The sequence below is a fragment of the Panthera tigris genome, chromosome A2 (genome assembly GCF_018350195.1).
Source record: "Panthera tigris isolate Pti1 chromosome A2, P.tigris_Pti1_mat1.1, whole genome shotgun sequence".
NCBI lineage: Eukaryota > Metazoa > Chordata > Mammalia > Carnivora > Felidae > Panthera > Panthera tigris.
In genome coordinates this window covers 83,455,142-83,467,945 of record NC_056661.1, presented here as the reverse complement: position 1 = coordinate 83,467,945, position 12,804 = coordinate 83,455,142, and the positions used below count along the sequence as shown (strand labels likewise).

General features: G+C 35.6%; 1 long non-coding RNA gene across 1 annotated transcript in view; it reads right to left on the bottom strand.

Moving 5' to 3' along the window:
• Positions 1-11,596: 11,596 nt before the first annotated feature.
• The window catches only part of LOC122236432, a 67,053-nt gene continuing 65,845 nt past the window's right edge, over positions 11,597-12,804 (bottom strand). Inside the window, exon 6 of the long non-coding RNA XR_006214484.1 lies at positions 11,597-12,207. This is a non-coding gene — a long non-coding RNA (uncharacterized LOC122236432). The remainder of the gene's footprint in view (positions 12,208-12,804) is intronic.

Below are 12,804 nucleotides of genomic sequence, written 5' to 3'. Positions count from 1 at the left end.
ACGTATTTCATGCCTTTTTCATCTGTCATCTCTATGTTCCATTACTACTGCCTTGGGAGGTGAAGACATCAGTGTCTTTGGCTAGATTATTGGAGCATTACTTCACCTTGTTTCTCAGTCTTCATTCTGGACACCTTCTAGCACATGCTACAAATTGATGTCCAAGACAGTCTTTTAAGATAAAAGACTGAAGATGTTGTTTGCCTACTGAAAAAACACTTGCTGCTTCATATTTTCATAAAATACTGTTCAAACTCCTCAGAAAGGCATAGGTCCTTTCACAGCCCACCTTAGCATATATTTCCACTATCTTATACCTCTGTCCCACAAAGAGTTGGAAAGGACCACATTGTAACCACAGGGAATGTATTTCAGTATTTCAAGCAAAGACAGAATATCAAGCTTTTTACCGTAGGGCTCCATGGCAGGGTCTTTAGGAGAAATTGATCTCCCTAGTACCTTCCCAAACTATGGAGTTATAACTTCCTCCTGCAGAAAGAATCTTATTTCTTGGAGTCTTTCTATTCAACATCTATATTAATAGGAACACTCAGAAATAAATTGAGGTCATCGGGAACTAGAAGATAAGCATTTAGATGACAAAATATTGATTTTCTCCCCAAAGCTAAAGTGCTTTCATAAAAGAGTAAATAAAATACTTTGTGGACAATTTACAAACGAAATATGTGAAATTGGCTTTTTCTAAACCATGTATTGATTCGACATTCATAAACACTTATGCTTGTCAATATAGTGTGATCACTGCTCAATCTTTACAAAACTACAAAAGGGCATAACTACCCAATTAAATTTAAGTGAAACATTATTTATGTTAGATTATCATTATGAGATGAGCTTCTTTGTAAATTTTGAACACAAAATGTCACATCTAGATGTTTTCATAGTGTTCTTTTAAGTTAATTTCATCAACATGGAAGTACTTTGTCACATGAGTTTATCTATTTTATTTGTGTTAGTCTGATGAGAATTATATTATGGGAAAAGGATTGTTTATATAAAGGCACAATCCAAACATTATAGTATTTATATAGAAACAATATAAAAGAGAGTTGACATTTACATCACACTTGCTATATGCCAGACCCTATGCTTTGGATAATCCACACATTTGATCAAACTTGTGAGTCATTATCTCTAGTTTGATGAACTCAATAATATATGTCTCTTAAAAATGCATATTTTACATTTTTCTAGAGAGTAAAAAATACAAAATTTAAGGTGATATTTCTGAAACTTGTTACAGCCACAGAGTGGGAGGAAGTCTTTGCAAACTGCATATCTGATACAGACCGGTATCCACAATATGTGGGAAAATCTTAAAACTCAGTAAAGAAAACAACTAAGTTAAAAAATGGGCAAATGATCTGAACAGACACTCTCACCCAAAGAAGATATACACATGGCAAAAAGTATATGGAAAGATGCTTAACATCACGAGCCCTCAGGGAACTGCAAATAAAAACAATGAGATGCTACTACAACCTATTAGAATTCCTCACATCTATAACACCCAAATGCTGACAGGGATGTGGTACAACAGGAACTCTCATTCCTTGCTGGTGGGGATGTAAGATGGTGCAGCCACTTTGGAAAGTGGCTTAGTGGTTTCCTATAAAAGTCTTGCCATATGATCCACATGTTCCTTGGTATTTACCCAGAGGAGTTGAAAACATGTCCACATAAAATCCTGCACATAAATGTTTATAGCCACTTTATTCATACCCAAACTTGGAAGTAACCATGGTGTTCTTCCATAGGTGGATGGGTAAATAAACTATGACATATACAGACAATGAAATATTATTCAGTGACAAAAGACATAGAAAATTTTAAATACATATTTCTAAGTGAAAAAGGCCAATCTGAAAAGGCTACATACTATGTCTTTCCAACTCTATGACATTCTGGAAAAAGCAAAACTGTGGAGACAGTAAAAAAACCAGTGGTTGTGAGGGCTGGCGTGGGAGAAAGGATGAATGGGTGGAGCACAGAGGATTTAGAACAGTGAAAATACTCTGTATGATACTGTGATATGGATACATAAATATACATTTGGCAAAACCCATAGAACACAACACAACACACAAGAGTGAACCGTAATGTAAATCATGGACTTTAGTTAATAATAATGTATCAACATTAAATAATCTACTCTACCAAATGTACCACGTAATGAATGATGTTAATAATAGAATCATATATGTGGTGAGGACAAGAGGATAATGTGTGAATTCTGTAATTTCTGCTCAATTTTTCTGTAAACTGAAAAGTGCTCTAAAAGAAAAAGGCTGCTCATTAATAACATTAGTCCCAAAGTTAGTCAAAATAGAACTATAATACCTTAACACTTTGTACAACTAATTTTTTTTTTCTCCTGGTCTTAGTTAACTAAGAGAATTAGATAGAAAATTTCTCCTAAGATGCATGACCCTGTTTGATCACTGCTCACTGCAGGTTCTTAGCTGCTTGAGAGCAATCTATTACTGTACCATTCTAACTTGGGGATAATCCTGTGCTTGCTTTATTTAAATGCCCCAGAGGCCAACATGTCAGAAAAGTGACAGACAGCAAAGTACTAGAACTTTGTAGCTTTCAAAATTCAGTTCAGAAATGTATATTAAATACTCCTCTTGTGATTCCTTGCTGAAGATTCTTTGGAACTAATTGTAACAGTCCCTGCAAGGGGGAAGATGTATCAGGCAGGAAATGTTCTCATTAGGATTTTCATGAGACGACCCCCATTCCCTCCCCCCCCCCACTTTATGAGTTTCTTTAAAATTCCTGTGGATAGGGGCACCTAGGTGGCTCAGTCGGTTGGGCACTTGACTTTGACTCAGGTCATAATCTCATGGTTTGTGGGTTCAAACCTTCTTCAGATTCGGTGTCTTCCTCTCTCTGCCCCTTCCCCTCTCACACTCTGTCTCTCTCTGTCTCTTGAAAAATGAATAAACAAGCTTTTTTTTAAAAAAGTCCTGTGGATATATGGGCATTTGATGTTTGGTCTTTAGGCAGGTGCTCAGATAAATGGTGACCCTCACATCCTCTCTGTCAAGTCCAGTAGAATAATTAATGTTAACAGAGCTAAGCTATGAAAACAAAGGTTTTGGTGAAAATATGTTATAACATTGAGACTAGATTAGTTTGTAAGTTATTTCCTTCTGAAAATGAATCTTTTGACATTCATGATAACATTATTAGAATTGCAACTAAGGTAAGTGTTTAAGGAATTATTAGACCAAATCTACTTTAAAATTAATAATATAATGCACCACATTTACTTGAATGTCTTGATTCAAAATACACATTAAAAGAGCTTTAGACTAAGGTTTTATAATTTAATTATATACTAATGTATTGCTAGGGTCATAGATGGTTAGATTTAACTAGGAAATACAATTTGGATTATGATATGCACTTAAATTTCAAATTGGATTTAACATGTTAAAAGCAGTTCTCAAATATATATAGAGGTGATAAATATTCCATAAGGATAATTATGAGTAAATGATTGAATTTTTTCAGACTATTATCAAGGATAGGTTTTTAATACCAATATTTGAGACAATAAAATAATAAAGTAAAGTGAAATAAAATAAAATTCCTCAGCTCCTGGTCTTTGTGGGCCTCTCTACTGGCTGCCTGAATGTCGTTCTGACATGGCTTTCATCAAAACAAGTGACAGAGAGCAAGGAAGAAGCCTGTGAAATGGCCTATCATCACCTCCAATGTATTCCAGTTGTTACAGAGACCAATCCAGATGCAGTGTGCGAGGGGACAACACAGGAATGTGAATTCTAGAAGGAAGGCATTACTGTGGGTAATCTCAGAGGCTGGCTACCCATGCTAAATGGTTTTCATTTGAAATAACTGTAAAGTCTTTGGCAATAAAATACAACTAACCCAGCAGTTATAAGTAATAGCTAAAAGTTTGTGACACTCATTGTATATACCTATTCTCTATTTCACACTTTACAACAAAATATTAAAGCTGGAAAATACTGTTTTTAATTTTAATCTTCTTAGACTCATGTAAGTGTTGACAGTATATTTACTAAAGAAAATACTTTTTCATTAGGAACTTAGTTGCAAACATCAATTCTCTTCACATACCATAGAGTTCTCAGATGGAAGTACTTTTAAATAATTGTTAATCTCCACTGTGTAGAAACTTAGATGTAACAGGTTTCAATTAATACCTTTTGATGATTCTTCCTCTTAGGTTTTAAAATTCCTAATTTCACCTGAAAAATGCTCTCAATCACAGAAAGAAAAAAATTATAATTATAGATAGATCTATTTTCTGCTAGGATCATTCAGTAGGAATTTTTCCATACGTAGGGCAAACTGACTTTGCCCAAAGAAGAAGAGAAAATATTAACAATTATCACCTTTTAAAAAACATTATTGAGGGGCGCCTGGATGTCTCAGTCAGTTGAATCCTACTTTGGCTCAGGTCATGATCTCCCAGTTCATGAGTTTGATCCCCGCATGGGACTCTGCTAACAGCTTGGAGCCTGGAGCCTGCTTCATATTCTGTGTCTCCCTCTATCTCTGCTCCTCCCCTGGTCACACTCTGTCTCTCAAATATAAAGCAATGTTAAAAAATTATTTAAAAATACAGTGATGAGATATTAAAGAGTTGTTGAGGGAAGCACTAAGAATTGTGCTATTTGGGGTAATATACTTCACTCTTTGGGGTAATATACTTTTGGTATTTCAGAACCCAGTTACTCTCATCTAAACTCTTCCTTTAACTTGAAAAAAAAAACCACAACAAAATGGGGTGCCTGGATGGCTCAGTTGGTTAAGCTTCTGACTCTTGGTTTTGGCTCAATTCATGATCTCACAATTTGTGAGTTTGAGGCCCACATGTGGCTCTGTGCCTGGGATTCTCTCTCTTTCCCTCTCTCTCTGCCCCTCCTGTGCTCTCTCTCAAAATAAATAAATGAACTTAAAAAAAAGATAAACAGGACACTTGGCTGACTCAGTTGATAGAGCACACCACTCTGGATTTCAAGGTTGTGAATTTGAGTCCCATGTTGGGTGTAGAGATTACTTAAAAATAAAATCTTTTAAAAAAGTAAAAATAAACTCTTCCTTTAAGTTGTTATTTAAATTTCAAAGTCTTAATTAACATTAGAATTTGTGACATTTTACATAAGCCATCTTTTTCGTATTCGGTAATTTGTGGTTCAAATCACTGGCCTTCATGATCAAATAGCTTGACTAAACTCTTCACTGGATCAGCTTCAAAGGACAGTTAAAAATTGATCCTTTCAAACATTTGAAGGCTTCGGTTATTTTAGCATTATATCCCCCATCTTCACACTCATAATGGCTCAGTAAAACATATCATGTTTATAATTAAAAAGAAAAGATGAGTGTTCTGTAACTTTTATGAGCAAAGGATGCTTAAAAATTCAAACTAACTTGGTTTCTTTCCCAGCAAAATGTTGGGAATGAAGTTTACCCTTAGAACTATATTAATTTTTAAAAGTATAGGTAATATCCAAAATCTAGTATGTAGGTTTCTTTGTTCTTCCTTCTTTAACAAGAGAGCAGGTCCACTTAATACATTATCATCCACTATTACCTTTCACAGCACAGCTACGGATCATGAGGTGAGAAAGATATTAGTGCCATTAAGTATTGCACTTTGATATTACAAGCCTAAAATATAATAAGGAGAATGGTATTATCCATAATAGTTTATAGGAGTCCCTGTCCAGAATTAAGTGAGAAAATCTTCAGATTTTTATCATCTCCTTCCAACACATGTACTATTTTAGAAATGGAACTGGCTCTTTCAGATTCATTAGCATATGTAAAATCAAAACAATTTTCTGGATCAGGAGCTTCATTTGTTTTACTTTTTTGATTATTTGATTATACAGTGACATTCTCTGTGTTTATTCCCCAAATCTGCAAATGTGATTTCTGGCATAGGTGCGGTTCTGTTATGAGCTGAATGTTTGCATATCTCCCAAATTCACAGATTGGAGCCCTAACCTCTATGGTGATGATATTGGGAAACAGGGGGCCTTTGGAAGGTAATTATGGTGAGATGTGGTTATGGTGGTGGGGTCCCCATGATGGAATTAGTGCCCTAATAAGAGGACAGACCATAGACCTTGTTCTTTGTCTACACACAAGGAAGTCATGTGAGCACACAGCAAAATGGTTGTCATACAAACCAAGAAGAAACCAACTATGTTGGCTCCCTGATTTTGGACTTCTAGCCTCCAAAACTGTGAGAAAATAAGTTTCTGTTGTTTAAGCCACCCAGTATATGGTGTTTTGTTCAGGCAGCCTTAGCTAAGACAGAGTCCAAGAAATCTGAATAAAGGAGAGAACAAAGGTATTCAAAAGAAAGGAGAGAATAAGTGCATTCCGTTCTCAAAGTGAAACATTTTAATAGGAGCAATGTATTGTGTCCTCCCTCCTTGGAATGTATTCTGTGGTTGAAAAAGCACAAAACAGCTAAAGCAAGTGGAAAATTAGGGTTGTATGGTATAAATTCAGAATCTTCAATTTTGGGTTTGGGTCCAGGACCCTGCTCTGATCAGCATCTGAACCAGTTGTGAATTTTCCATTGTTGTGGACTGAATTGTGTCCCCCCAAATTTATACATTGAAGTCCTACCCCTTAGTACCTCAGGATATGGCTGTTTTTGGAAACAAGGCCTTTAGGTTAACAAAGACATGAGGGTGGGCCCCTAAACGAATAGAACTGATGTCCTAAGAAGAGGTAGAGACACGTGGGATGTGTGTGTACAGAGAAAAGGCCAAGTGAGGAGACAGTGGGAAGGCGGCCAACTGCAAGCCAAGGAGAGAGGCCTCAGGAGAAACCAATCCTACCAACACCTGTATCCTGTACTTCCGGCCTCCAGAACTGTGAGGAAAGAAATCTCTGTTTAAGCACCCGCAGTCTGTGGTATTTTGTTATGGCAGCCCTAGCAAACTAATAACCTATCCTTTCTAATCCTGCGTCACTAAGCATTAGCACAGTGTCATGCAGGAAAGTGAGTCTGAAGACAGATGGCTTGGGTTTATATGCCAGCTCTACCTGCTTCTTGTCCCAATGGCCTTACATGTAGAAAGCGATTACTAGTGGCAGCTACCTCATCAAGTCCTGAGAAGATTCATGAAATGGAATTCCATAATGCATGAAGGGAAGAGATGCAGAGGAATGGGAAGATTTTGATGGGAGGTTATGGAACAGGAAAACATTGACTATGAGCTCGTTTACTAGAATATTAGATTATTAAAATAAGCATTACTATTTCATATTGTGGTCTCAATAACCAGAACAGGGCCTGGTCCATTTTAGTATTAAAAATCTATTTAGGGGGCGCTTGGGTGGCGCAGTCGGTTAAGCGTCCGACTTCAGCCAGGTCACGATCTCGCAGTCCGTGAGTTCGAGCCCCGCGTCAGGCTCTGGGCTGATGGCTCGGAGCCTGGAGCCTGTTTCCGATTCTGTGTCTCCCTCTCTCTCTGCCCCTCCCCCGTTCATGCTCTGTCTCTCTCTGTCCCAAAAATAAATAAAAAACGTTGAAAAAAAATTAAAAAAAAAAATCTATTTAGAACAAATGATGAAAGAAAATAGAAAGGAAAGAATGAAAGGAGAAAGGAAGGAAAGGAAGAAAGAGAGACCATAAATAGTAGTTGTTGGATTTAAGTGTGGAGATAAGAAATTGCATAACATGCTCAGGTAGGGTAGAGAATAGGGTGTATTAAAATGAGTAAAATATAAGAATGGAAATTAAATTGGGTCCTAAATGTGTGGCACTTTGAAAAACAATGGTAGACAACTAGAGATTTTTGAATTTTTAATTTTTTGTAGGATATTATAATAAACTATTTGGATTATTCTTTTTGTAATTTTGTGGATACTGTATTAATGTCAAAAGAAACTTTTGACCATCTGTTCCTAAAGCAAAACATATTGAAACATTCCCAATATATGCATACTTATCAATCTAGTATATACACATCGTACTATAATAATATTTCATATGTGTTAAAACATGCAAATGTAAAAATGAAAATAAGAAGATAAAAGTAATTAAAGAAAAAGTTCTGGCATTTGTCTTATAGGTTATCATGATTATCCCTCAGGATGTGTGCATTTCACTTTGGAAATCTTCAGATGTACTTTCTCACCTTTTCTGTAAACTGGTTTTCTAAATATACCCAGGACAAACTTCATGCATTTAAGCTGCTAGAACTTTGTCCATGCCACTTTCCTTTTAAAATTTAATTTTGTCAGTTGAAGCCCATCTATGAAACAAAACCTGCTCATTGAACCCTGCAGTAAGTGACTTCTGTGTCTTCTGAACAACAGAGAACACTTCTATGTTATCCAAATTATTTCGTACTTAGCATAAACTGTCTTAAATTACATGGTATTAAATGAGTTGCATTGTTTTGTATATGAATATGCCATGTCTTTCCAATTAGATTGCAGTCTTTTTCAGGGCAGAGATATTTTTTGTTTGCTTCAAGTTTTTGTTTAAATTCTAGTTAGTTAACATAGTGTTGGTTTCAGGAGTAGAATTCAGTGGTTCATTACTTACATATAACACTCAGATTCATCACTTATATATAAACCCAGTGCACATTTTATGCTTTTTTAAAAATCCATGGAATAGATAACTGTATTTAATAAAGACTTACTGATTGATTGTGGTGAGCAATTAACAGCATTTGTAACTCTCCTGAGCTATTCCTTCATTGATGTTTCAGTTGGTGTTCTTTAATTGAAGCAGAAACTAACTCAAACGATGGAAAAGCCAAAGGAATGACAGGAAGAACAGCTCTGATTCAAGTACAGGCTTCCTCAGGAAGATCAGTCTTATGATTCATTTTATCACTTTCTGCTCTTGTACCACCCACTGAAGATCTACATTTTTAGGACAGAGAGTGTGAGATATCTTTTTTGGACCATTTGGGCATTCCCTTGGTTTTCAGTTTAATTGATATGCCATTCTCCCAAATAAAGATTAAAAAGGGGAACAATACCAAAAAAAAGTGGGGATGGGTGCTGAAGAGATAGAAACAGACGTGTCATGTGCCATATTTCAGAAACGGTGATGGTATAATTGTCTACCTAAAGATGATAAGTCTTAGTTACAGAAAAATGTCAGTAGTTCATGTAGATAGCTAGACATGCGATGTACTCTGGAAAACAGTATCTGTAGCTGTGAGCTAAAGTACTGGACAATTAACCACATTAAATATTTTTATGGGTTGCTATGTTGATTTCTTAATAAGACAGAGTAGATTTGTTCTTATTTACAATGGGCAGAACTGCTAAATCATCTGGGCAAGTTATGTAACATTTCTGAACGCATTTTTATAATTCTCCAAATTATAAAATGGGAATAATATCAATATACTTAAATTATTATGAAGATTAAATAAATTAATGCATATTTAGTGCTTAACATAATGCTGGCCTATAGTAATTTTTCAGCTTATGTTAGCAATGACCATTGTGATTATAGAGGTAACATGTTCATATGATCAATGCATCCCATATTTCATGTTTATATTTAAATACCCTTATAGGGGCGCCTGGGTGGCTTAGTCGGTTGAGTGTCCGACTTTGGCTCAGGTCATGATCTCGCAGCTCGTGAGTTCGAGCCCCGCGTCGGGCTTTGTGCTGGCAGCTCACAGCCTGGAGCCTGTTTCAGATTCTGTATCTCCCTCTCTCTCTGCCCCTCCCCTGCTCATGCTCTGACTCTCTCTGTCTCAAAAATAAGTAAACGTTAAAATAAAAAATTTGAAATACCCTTATAATTGGCTTATTTGCATTTCAACCAGAGACCCATCTAAACTCACCAGTGATCCCATTTAAACACTAGTTCTCTTGGACATTAAATTACTTTTCTTAGAACCAAAACTTAATAAAGAATTATAAATTTAAAAAGTATTTCTTATCTTTCTCAAATATGCTTTTTTTTTGTCTAGTGCAGGGAACTATAGAATAATATGCATTTCAGACAGCTTATTCAAAGATGTTAAACTAACCATTACTGCATAAGGGTTTGAAAAGGGAAGGAAAATAGATTTGGCCAGATCTACCTATAGCTTCATATTAGTCACCAGTGGAAAAATCACAAATTTTCTGAATGCAAAACAGGAAGATCTCATAAGTTGAAATACTTGTAATGTTTGCAATGTTTGTAAATATTTGAAGGAGCCAGAGAAATGGAAAGGGACATATTTATCTTTGAGACATGTACATAAAGTTAAGATTCTAGAGATCTGAGGTTACAGAACTTTAATATTAATAATAGAAGGTGTAATACTTCAGCTTGATTAAAGGAAATGCTGAAATACATGTTTAAATTGCCAAAAATGTTTCATTTTCTTTTACGTTGTCCCTGAATGGCCAGAAATTTCATTTAATTCCTTTTTTATTTTCAAGTAATCAAATTTGAAAGTCTGTTCAGTTCTGATATAATTTTGGGGTCCCTATAGTTCTCCCATGAATTACAGAAATAGCAAATAAAATGGTAAAATAAGAAAGAAATATGACTGTATACTTTTTCTCTATTTGGTATAAATAGTCTACTTAGTTTAAGATTTTCATGTGTGCCATTATATGATGAAGAGGCTTTCCTAGTCTCTTCAGATACAATGTGAATGAAAAAATTGGAGGGATATTGGAGAAATAAATATAAGACACAATATAAGATATAAGTTGGAGCTTACAAAATCTTAACAAAAGTTGTTTTTTTTCCCCCCCTCTTGTTTTTTTTAATTTTTTTTAACGTTTATTTATTTTTGAGACAGAGAGAGACAGAGCATGAACGGGGTAGGGTCAGAGAGAGGGAGACACAGAACCTGAAACAGGCTCCAGGCTCTGAGCTGTCAGCACAGAGCCCGACGCCGGGCTCGAACTCACGGACCACGAGATCATGACCTGAGCCGAAGTTGGTCGCCCAACTGACTGAGCCACACAGGCGCCCCTCCCCTCTCTTTTTGACTAAGACATTGTCTGATTCCCATGGCATGGTGGATGCCAGGGGTCTATCAAATCGCCTAAAATGTTTTGAGCCTAGATGTTATGTCTTTTTCTAACTTAAATAGAGATCCCAATTCAATAATTCTCAAGCTCAAGCGTACATCAAGATTTCATGCTGTGTCTATTTAAAATCCAGATTTCTGTGGTCCATCTTCAGAAGATTCTGATATAGTAAGTCTTCACAGGGACTTAGGAATTTGCACCTTGTAAAGCAGGCCATATCATTGTGATATTGGTGCTCTAGAGGTCACACTTGAAGAAACACTGCCATAGAGATTATGGCTTCTCTCTGCTATTACTATCACTTATTATAATTATGATTATTGTTATTATTTCCCTACTAAGATATGCACTTCCAATCAACTCTATAATTTTCTGAATTAGAGAACAGTAATAAGGAAGATCCAAAGCATTTTATATATTACTGTAATTGATTTTTGTATTTATATATGAATGTGAGTATTTAATTTTGGCTGTGTGTCCCAAATTTTCGTTCCATTGGCCATTAGTGGGTATTGTACAAGAAAAGAATTCCATGGTCAAATTGCTGACATAGTATGTGATAATACTTTGTCTTCTCTTAAGAAATTTCAGACACATGCTTGCACACAGAATTATGTAGCTTTGTTTTAATCAGGCTTCCCAAGATTCTGATTCTGGAATCTTCTTAGTAAGGGTCAACTATTAATATCTTGCAGAATTTCCTCACAGAGAACTAAGCCCCATCTTGCTTTCTTGTTAAGCCTGATATCTTTTCAGCAATTCAGGCTACTGCTTTGGTCTAAAAGTCCTCTCATTGGCACACTTGCAGCTTACATGGAGAAAGATCAGTCAGATGGCAATGTCGACAGCAGCTGAGACAAGGTGTCTTCCAAAGTAAATCCGATTATAGGAACTAAAAGATTTTCATATGGCTAAAGATTGTCTGTGACAGGTGCAGGTACTGTAAGAAGCCTTCCTGAGCCCTTCTTTTTGAAAGAGTTGGAAATAAAATCAGGTAGCCTTTGTGAGTGAAAAAAAAAAGAATTCAACACTTAGTGGATGAAATTAAAAATATGTAAAGTCACATTTAGTAACAACTAGTGTAGACTGGACTATGGTCATATAAGCTTTATAACCATATTTGAAGAAATGTTCCTTTTTCATCACAGGGACCTGCAAAACAATGAACAGAAATAATTGTCAATGTACACAGCATTAGATAGAAGAATATGTTGTCAAACATCAAGAGTAATATTGTCTAGCAAGGTTCTGTCTTTTGGGGGAGAAAGGTGTTAAGTTGAGAGAAGCTTTAAGAATCATCCAAATTCCTAGTGTTGATTCCTTGGATAATAAGTAAATTTCTGGTTTAGTTTTTATGTTATTCTAAAGAAAGCCTATCTTGATCATAGCAATGTATGCATTTTTGTCAGAATAAATTCATAATTCTTATTGTAAATGAACAAATTAGTATTCTCTATTACATTCCAGTCTCTCAGTTTATAGTAAATTAACATCCCTGAGTTTGATCACATCTAAGGAACTACACAATTGATTTTCTGGGTAAAGAAGTTTCAGTATAACCCAGAATCACTGGGTAATGAATTCACGCGTTAAATGTAACCCCAAGAGATTTTTGGTAAACCATTACAAAACGCATCCCAGGCAAACCCCCATCTCTCTCTTTGCTTCTCTTCAAAATGCAACATATTCAATATAAAGATTTGTATCAGACCATCAGTCTTATTTCTAATGAGGGTATTTTTGTTGTTT